Source organism: Octopus sinensis, linkage group LG4 (assembly GCF_006345805.1).
Source record: "Octopus sinensis linkage group LG4, ASM634580v1, whole genome shotgun sequence".
In the NCBI taxonomy this organism is placed as follows: Eukaryota; Metazoa; Mollusca; class Cephalopoda; order Octopoda; family Octopodidae; genus Octopus; species Octopus sinensis.
The window spans coordinates 124134924-124144063 of NC_043000.1; positions in this window are offsets into that span (position 1 = coordinate 124134924).

Sequence of the window (9140 nt, forward strand, 5' to 3'; positions counted from 1 at the left end):
AAGTTATCAATTTACGTGTGCATGTATTGCTTTTCAAGTTGTTTTGTTTTTTGTAACCAAAGTCTTCTTTTGAGTATTTACTATTTCATTGCTCTATCTCGGATTGTACTTACAATCATTATGAAGACATCTCAAGGCAGCGAGCTGGCAGAATCATTAGCACATTGGGTGAAATGCTTAGCGGTATTTTGTCTGCCGTTACATTCTGAGTTCAAATTCCGCCGAGGTCGACTTTGCTTTTCATCCTTTCGGGGTTAATTAAATAAGTACCAGTTACGCACTGGGGTCGATGTAATTGGCTTAATCCATGTGTCTGTTCTTGTTTGTCCCCTCTGTGTTTAGCCCCTTGTGGGTAGTAAAGAAATAGGTATTTCGTCTGCCGCTACATTCTGAATTCAAATTCCGCCAAGATCAACTTTGCCTTTCATCCTTTCAGGGTCGATAAATTAAGTACCAGTTACGTACTAGGGTCGATGTAATGACTATCCCCTTCCCACAAATTTCGGGCCTTGTGTCTGTAGTAGAAACGATTATGAAGACTTGTTATTAACTGGTAGGAGCACTAAACTCCTTTCCTATACTGCTATTCTATGACATAAATAGGCATCAGGTGAAGAAACTGTGTGATTAAGACCATGTACTTCAAAGTTGGATCTTGTGTATTACCTTAAACCAGTGTCCTAGGGCGAGATCCACAGCTTCTGTAGCCAAGTGAATATATTGGGCTGTTAGATAAATTTGTTCTTTATTCTTATTTTTATTCTACTTGGCTCTTCATTGTCGTATGTCTGAAAAGCAGTGAAATTTATTCAAATTTCAAAAATGGCAAATGAAAGTTGTAGAGGAAGAAAAGGGTTTCAAAAAAAAAACCCACAAAACAAAATTTTTTTTCGTGTTAATTCGAATAACATTGAAAAAAAAGGGATTAAAATCAATGGAAAGAACAAGAACATTTATCTGACAATCCAATGTTTAGTGTTTCATGTCAGTTGTAAGACATTGACTTGAAGCACTAAGCTTTACATTCAGGAGGATATTTTATAGTTACACTTCCTAGACAAATCAGTCAGCTGCTTCATTGGTCCTGCCAACTTTACCACAGTTATATGTAAATAATTAACAGATATTCATCAACACAGACCTTGATTATTCTTTGATATTAAATGGGCTTTTCCCCTGCAATTTTAAAAACCAGGTTATTCTAGAATGCATTGATTATGGAGGTACTTCCTAGATTTAAAAAGCATTTCATTCTTTAAAAGTAAAAGATAGAATATTTTATATTGTGATAGCCATTTAAAAAGCTCATCATGTACTTCAAAGTTTGATCTTGTTGTGTATCACCTCAAACCAGTGTCCTAGGGCGAGATCCACAGCTTCTGTGGCCGAGTGAAACAAAATCCTGAAATACCATGATCTCTTGGCCAACTACATTTTCCATTATGTGGTGTCCGGGATGTTTGGTCGGCTCGGACCACTAACTGCGAGATTCCTGTCTTCACTGGCAAGTCACCTAGCAGAGGTAACTGGTGAGGCTTGTGAAGGCGCTTGGCTGTTCAAGTGCATCAGCCTCGCCATCACCTGCGGCAACGCTGCAAGCATATTGCTATGCCTCAGTAGCCATTAGAGAGCTTTCCCAGCGGCCCCAACTTTTCAACCCAAGGTGGTGAATTGTTTTGTTTTTTTTAATTGTGTTCTCTGTTTTGTTCATTTTTCTAATTTAATTTTGTAAAACGCTAAACACTGTGAAGGCAATAAACTTTAGATATGAACCAGTAGTTCCCAACCTTTTCAGTGATTCCCAACCCTTTTATTTAAATGACTTTTCCTACAGCCCCTTTTTAATATGCTTATCCTTATGTATATATAGGTATATGAAATTTTGAATTTAGTTCAAGGACCCCAGGTTGGGAACCACTGAGATAGAGCAATGTTTTGTGAGTAAAATTTGCTTGTTGTATATTTGTGTATGAAGAGGAGGAGACCCCCTTCGGTCATGAATGACCATGGGACTGCACCTAGAAAGTTGCCCTCCGAGGCACAAATCAGGGCAAAAATTTTTGTGAAAGACCAGCAGTCACCCATGCATACCGGCTTCCCCTCTCCACACCACTGATGTTATCCAAGGGGCACCTGTGATGTCGCAACTCATTTCTACAGCTGAGTTAACTGGAGCAATGTGAAATAAAGTGCCTTGCTCAAGAACACAACACACAGCCCGGTCCGGGAATCGAACTTACAACCTCATGATCGTAAGCTCTATGCTCTAACCACTGAGCCATGCAACTTCACATATTTGTGTATACCGGTGTAAATAGCTTGTATAGTGAAAACCACTAAAGGGAAGCAATTCTCTTAAGGCCCATAAATCATGCAAATTCAGCTATAAAGAGATCAATATAATGAGTTTTAAACTAAATACTAGAGCTGATATTAGACTAAATACTTTTAAAAGTGCTGTCTTGGTGTAGCTGCAGTCTAATGATTGGAACCAGGAAAAGAATATAGTATTATTTATATTTTTCTTTTACTTTTTAATAGGATTATCTATTACCAAGTATGATAGTATTTTATTCTACATCTGTGACCTGGCCACTGATAAACTATTCAGTGTATCTCTTGGTCAAATCCCTTGTCAAGCAAGTAACATCTCCCTTCTGCAACCTGGTCACTGATACAGTTCTGTTGCCTTTGTTGAAAATCAGTTGCAGGTCATCATCATCATCGTTTAATGTCCGCTTTCCATGCTAGCAAGGGTTGCACGATTTGACTGAGGACTGGCGAACCTGATGGCTGCACCAAGCTCCAATCTGATTTGGCAGAGTTTCTACAGCTGGATGCCCTTCCTAACGCCAACCACTCCGAGAGTGTAGTGGGTGCTTTTACATGCCACTGGCATGAGGGCCAGTCAGGCGGTACTGGTAACAGCCACGCTCAAGTGGTGTTTTTTACGTGCCACCAGCACAGGAACCAGTCCAGTGGCACTGGCAACGACCTCTCTCGAATGTTTTCAGTTTTTATAAACCTTTCTGTTTTTTTTTTCCTTTTTCATTTTCTTGTTACTCTGCAAAGAAGCTTTGCAAAAGTTACATGACAGAGCATCTGTGATAGCATTTCGCAATAAAATGACATGAAAGGATGAAAGGCAAAGTTTACCTCAGCAGGGTTTGAACTCAGACGAAATGTCGCTAAGCATTTTGCCTGGCATGCTAATGATTCAGCCAATTCACCGCCTTTCATATATATTTTATATTCATATCAAGATATTGACAAAAGGCAATTAACTAAAACTATTTAAAAAGGTTTTAAAATATTCTTTTACTGGTTTCTCTTATTGAACTGCGGCCATACTACAGCACCAATTTCAGTGCTTTTAGTTGATTATTTCAATCTCACTGCTTATTTCAGTCTAATATTTTGTAAATAATTGAATAATCCTCCCATAATATTATTTAAATTTCAGTTATTCAGTAAACTCAACGTCAGCATGAGTTACCTAGACCAGTCAGTTTATTTGTTAATTAGTTCATACGGACAAAATTAAATAACTTCAACTCTTTAGATTGGCAGGATTGGTAATGCTTTGAACAAAATGGCTGCAGTATTTAATTATGGGCCTTTACATTCTAAGTTCAAATACTACCAAGATCAACTATGCTTTTTACTTTTCCAAATTTGATGAAACATGATACCAGTCAGGTATTGGAGTGAGTGAAACTTCCTTGATGTGAATGAAATTACTAAGTTACTATTGTTCTGAATGTGATAAGTGACGAAGTTACTGTGTATTATTAGCTTGTTAATCATCATTATCCTTTAATACATATCAAAATCTTGGATTTTCTAAAGATAGAAATAGATTTTGTTTACTTTTATTGGAATATAAAATACTGATTTCTAAAATAGCTGCAAGGCCTCAAATTTGGGTGGAGTGTTACTATCAATTTTATCAACCCTGATATTTTACTGGTACTTATGTTATCAACCTCAGTAGGATCAAAGGTAAAGCTACTGACCAGTGTGAAGATTCAAAATTATATACTTTAATTGGGTGTGAAATATTACAATTATAGTTTTAATTAAATATTAACAATAATAGTGAATTTAAACAAGAGTAATAGCAAAAGAAACCTAATGCCTCAGTAAAAGCTGTTAATGAAATTCATATTTAAAATTGTATTGGAGAAATTTAAATTTTTGTTAGAAGCCTCTTGTGATTGAATGAAAATATTTAGTAACTCTTAATGAACTGTTGGGTCATATTTGTATACATATATCATAAACTATACTATTTATTTAAGATAGTAAGGTGTCATTTGAAGATGTGGCTATTATTTATAGCAGGTCCAAAGAATGTCTTGTTGCTCCCTTCAAATTTAAGGAAAATATTGATATCCAATTATCATTTTCTGTAATTTTTCTGCTTCACTAAGAATTCTACAGAAGATAATGGTAAACTTTCCATTTTGAAATTCCAATTATTTTATATATCAGAGTGGATTAATATGGGTGTATTGAGAACAGGTTGATCTCAGTCTGTTGACTCTGGCAAGGATGAGTGGATGAGGTGAAATGGCTCTATTAGTAAATCAGTCTGTATCCCAGCCTGAATATGATAAAACCTTATCACCACTCAACAATATTCTACTATTATTCCATTACATTTGTGTATAATATTTTCAGTAATTCCAATAGCAAATTGTGGAGGCGCAATGGCCCAGTGGTTAGGGCAGCGGACTCACAGTCATAGGATCGTGTTTTCAATTCCCAAACCGAGCGTTGTGAGTGTCTATTGAGCGAAAACACCTAAAGCTCCACGAGGCTCCGGCAGGGGATGGTGGCGAACCCTGCTGTACTCTTTCGCCACAGCTTTCTCTCACTCTTACTTCCTGTTTTCTGAAGTGCCTGTAATTCAAAGGGCCAGCCTTGTCACATGCTGTGTCACGCTGAATATCCCTGAGAACTACGTTAAGGGTACACATGTCTGTGGAGTGCTCAGCCACTTGCACATTAATTTCACGAGTAGGCTGTTCCGTTGATCGGGTCACATGGAACCCTCCTCATCATAAGCGATGGAGTGCCAAGTATTAATAGCAAATTATCACTTGCTTTAGGTGATAACCTTCAATTAATTCACTGTTATTTAATTTCCAGTTTCTTAAATTTTTATTTTATACTTTAGGAGCACAATAAAAGTATTAGTAACCTACCAAGATTTAGTGAAAGCAATTAGTTACTTTACTCTTACAAAAATAGTAATTTTCCTAAATAAAACAATAATTGTTATTGCAGAAGCTTGGAATACAAATAGAGTAAGAAAATAGTTTCTATTTCATAAAAAATATGGACATCTTCAAAAACATGTTCACATCCCCCAGTTTATGTCATTCTTTAAGCCTCTTGATATTAACCTCCCAGAACTACTTAGAAACTTTATTGTCTTAAAGTGATCTAAATTAAAATGTTCCATCAGTATTTCATGTTAATTTATATTCTAAATACCAGCTTAATACCAAAGTTATTCTGCTAAATTCTTCATTCATTATTTTCAAAATTAATTGTAACAGTTGCAGTGTATTTCATTAGAAATATTATAACAAAAGGGTCAAACTTTGTCTTAAATACAGTACCTTTTTTTTGTTGTTGTTGTTGTTGCAAGCTCTGGTTTAATTTATTTTCTGTTACTGATGTGGATCATTGTTGATGTTGTTAAGCCCCAAAGTCAGCTCTGATTGAGTAGGTCTATGATCAAAAAATATTCCATCCATGACCATCCCAGCTATTTGTATATATCATAGACTACACAGTCCAATGTGCCTTTGTTTATTTAAGACAGTACAGTGTAATTTAAAAATGTAGCTATCAATTCTAGCAAGTCCAGTGACTGTTTGGAAGCTCTCCTCAAATTTAAGGAAGGTTTTAATATCCAGTTGTCATTTTTCTATCATTTTCCACTTCACTATCAATTTTACAAAAGTTAATAGTAAACTTTCATGTTTGAAATTGCAATTTATGTATTGAAGCAAATTAACAAGAATTAATGTACCATCTAGTCATTACTCTGGATTTTGTAATATGTCAAAATCAACAACATGTCAACCGCCATCAGTTATGGAGGGATTGACTACAGCCATGAATCATAAATATAGGGGACTAGCTGAAGTAAAATATCTTGATTGGGGATGAAACCTGACACAACACAGAGAACTCTACAGCCCATCACATGTATTAGAATAGTTATAACAATTAATTCATCATTTGAGCTTCTTTATTTTTACATATTCTTTACACTGAAATCTTGATTGGCATACCAAATTTACTCCTGTTTAAGTTATACCCCTAATTTAGTGTTAACCCTTTCATTACCAACCTGACTGAAACTGGCTCTGTAGTACAAATGTTTTGTTTTCATACATTCTGAATTAAAATCTTCCACCAAGCCTTAGTCACAATTTATGTCCCTAACACTAGCTTAATGAAAACTAAGTTATTTTACTAAATTCTCTATTATATTTAAAGTAATTGAAAGAAACACAGAGCATCTCAAAATAACTACAGTAACGAAATGGTTAAACCTTGGTACAAATTTTTTTTCCCTTCATAGTTTTAATTTTTCCACATATAATAAGTCGAACCCCAGTTTTTACATTTAAAATCAACTATAAAATAGTGACGCTTATTCATGAGTAAATACAATGTTTCCAATCTTGGTGTTGTGCAAATTTCTTGGGGAAAAAAATGCAAGTCTACAAAAACTATCATTTTTTGCTTCAAATAAAAAAATATATCAATGCTTGCAGGACAGAAATAAACCATTTGCAGTAAATGGTAACACATTAGTGACTTTTTTTTCCTTAACAAATTTATTTGTTTGTATCTTATGAGAATTCCAGCTAATCAGCCAAATATGTTTTGTATTTCTTTCTAAGTTAATTATAACTTTTTGTTAATTAAACTGTCAACGATCTACAAAAATTTTATATTTATATTTCTAATATTTATATTTTTGCATGAAATTAACACTTGAAATAAAAAAAGTCTGTTTTATCAGTTTCAGTTGTTTTATTTCATTTTTCTGTATGATTTAGTTATTGTCACATTCATGTAAAAATGGTGTAACATTAACGGTGCTGATTGTTTTTCAGAATTCCTCCTCTGCGGCGAGCTGGCAGAAACAGTAGCACACCGGGCGAAATGCTTAGCGGTATTTCGTCTGCCGTTACGTTCTGAGTTCAAATTCCGCCAAGGTCAACTTTGCCTTTCATCTTTTGGGGTCAATAAATAAAGTACCAGTTACGCACTGGGGTCAATGTAATCAACTTAATTCCATTGTCTGTCCTTGTTTGTCCCCTCTATGTTTAGCCCCTTGTGGGCAATAAAGAAATAAGGGTGTTGTTCAAAGATCTGGAAGATGCACCCACCATACACTTTCCCATTCGATAATACATTAAAAAAGATTTATATGATAAGTAAATCATCATTGAAGAACACCCATCATTCACTTGCCTGTCACTGGGCTGTGTCTCATTGCTGTCTTTTAGTGCTGCTGCTACCACAGTGGCATAAAGTATATGCCATCACATCACAGATGGCTCTTGATTATCCTGTAGATGAAGGAAACATCTACACAATGTTCTGAGGAGTAGTTTTTATTTCATTTCATGAAAGAAGGTGTGAAGCCTAAGAATAGTTTCTAAAAATGTACTTACAGTGATTCCTCTCTACTTCGTGGTTCAACTATTGTGGATTCATGACTTCGTGGCTTTTTAAAATATATATATATATGAACGCCTAAAATTTTTCATTAAATCCGTTAAAATATTAATAATAAATATTATTTCCTAGTCTAGGAACGACAAAACAAGCGTAAAATAGCAAAAAAGCATATACAGGGGTATTTGAACTTAAGACGGGCTGTGATTTGGGCAATGGAGAGAGAGGACAAATCACAGCTTTCTATTTTGTAATCTGGCCTGTGTAACAGTAAAAATCTTTATTTTTTAAAATCTAAAGTGTTATTGCTTAACGGTTGTCCTTGTTATTAATAGACTACTGTAATGGGTGGGTTGTTTACAGTACAGGGAGGGTTTTAAAAGTCTAAATACATGTTAAATAAATACTGTAAATATGGTGTCCCTACTTCGTGGAAATTCAGTTATCGCGGTCGGTCTTGGAACCAATCTACCGCGATAAACGAGGGAACACTGTATTCCAGATAACTAGTTTAGCAAAGTTATGCAGAGTTAAGTACCTTGTCAGAAGTAGAGCACACGTATCTGAAATAGGATTTCTTCTGCATCAATAACAGGAAGTAAATCATCAAATAACTGAAAGTATCAAGGAGGAGATGCTGGACGTTTACTTGCAACCATTTTCAGACAAAATAAATAAATAAATGAACAAGAGATAAAGATATAGATACATCTGTTGTGGGAAGTAACTAATTAATGATTATATCATAAATCCATTCTTGGCAATATGTTTTTCTCTTCTAAAGAAAGAAATATTGATTTTTTTTTGTCCATTGGCACATAAACACAGATTTATGATTATGACCCAAAAGTATTTTATATATTTCTGGTTGCTCTGCTTTTAGTTCATTTCCCAAACATTCAGCAACTTGAGTTACTTGATTAAGTACATCATGTCTAAAGCAAGAAATTTATGTTATTGATAATAACAATAATCATAATAATAAAAATAATAAGGGCACCCTTTTAAAGCCTAGCCAGGCTCATGGGCCCGGTTTCCTGGTTTCAATGGCATATGTGTTCCCCAGCTGGATGGTACACCAGTCCATCACAGTGTTACTCATTTTTGCCAGCTGAGTGGACTGGAGCAACGTGAAATGAAGTGTCTTGCTCAAGAACACAACGCGTCGCCCGGTCCAGGAATCGAAACCACAATCTTACAATCATGATGCTGACACCCTAACCACTAAGCCACGCGTTTCCACAATAATAATAATAATAATAATGAAATTATTGTGTATGGTGCTCAGGTGCACTACAGCTCATCAAAGGTGTATGTATAGTGCATAGAACTATGTACAAAAGTCAGGAAAGTGAACAGTGTAAGCATCATTATATACATGTGTGCATGTGCATGGAGGGTGTGATATCGGGTGTAGTGTTGGCAAA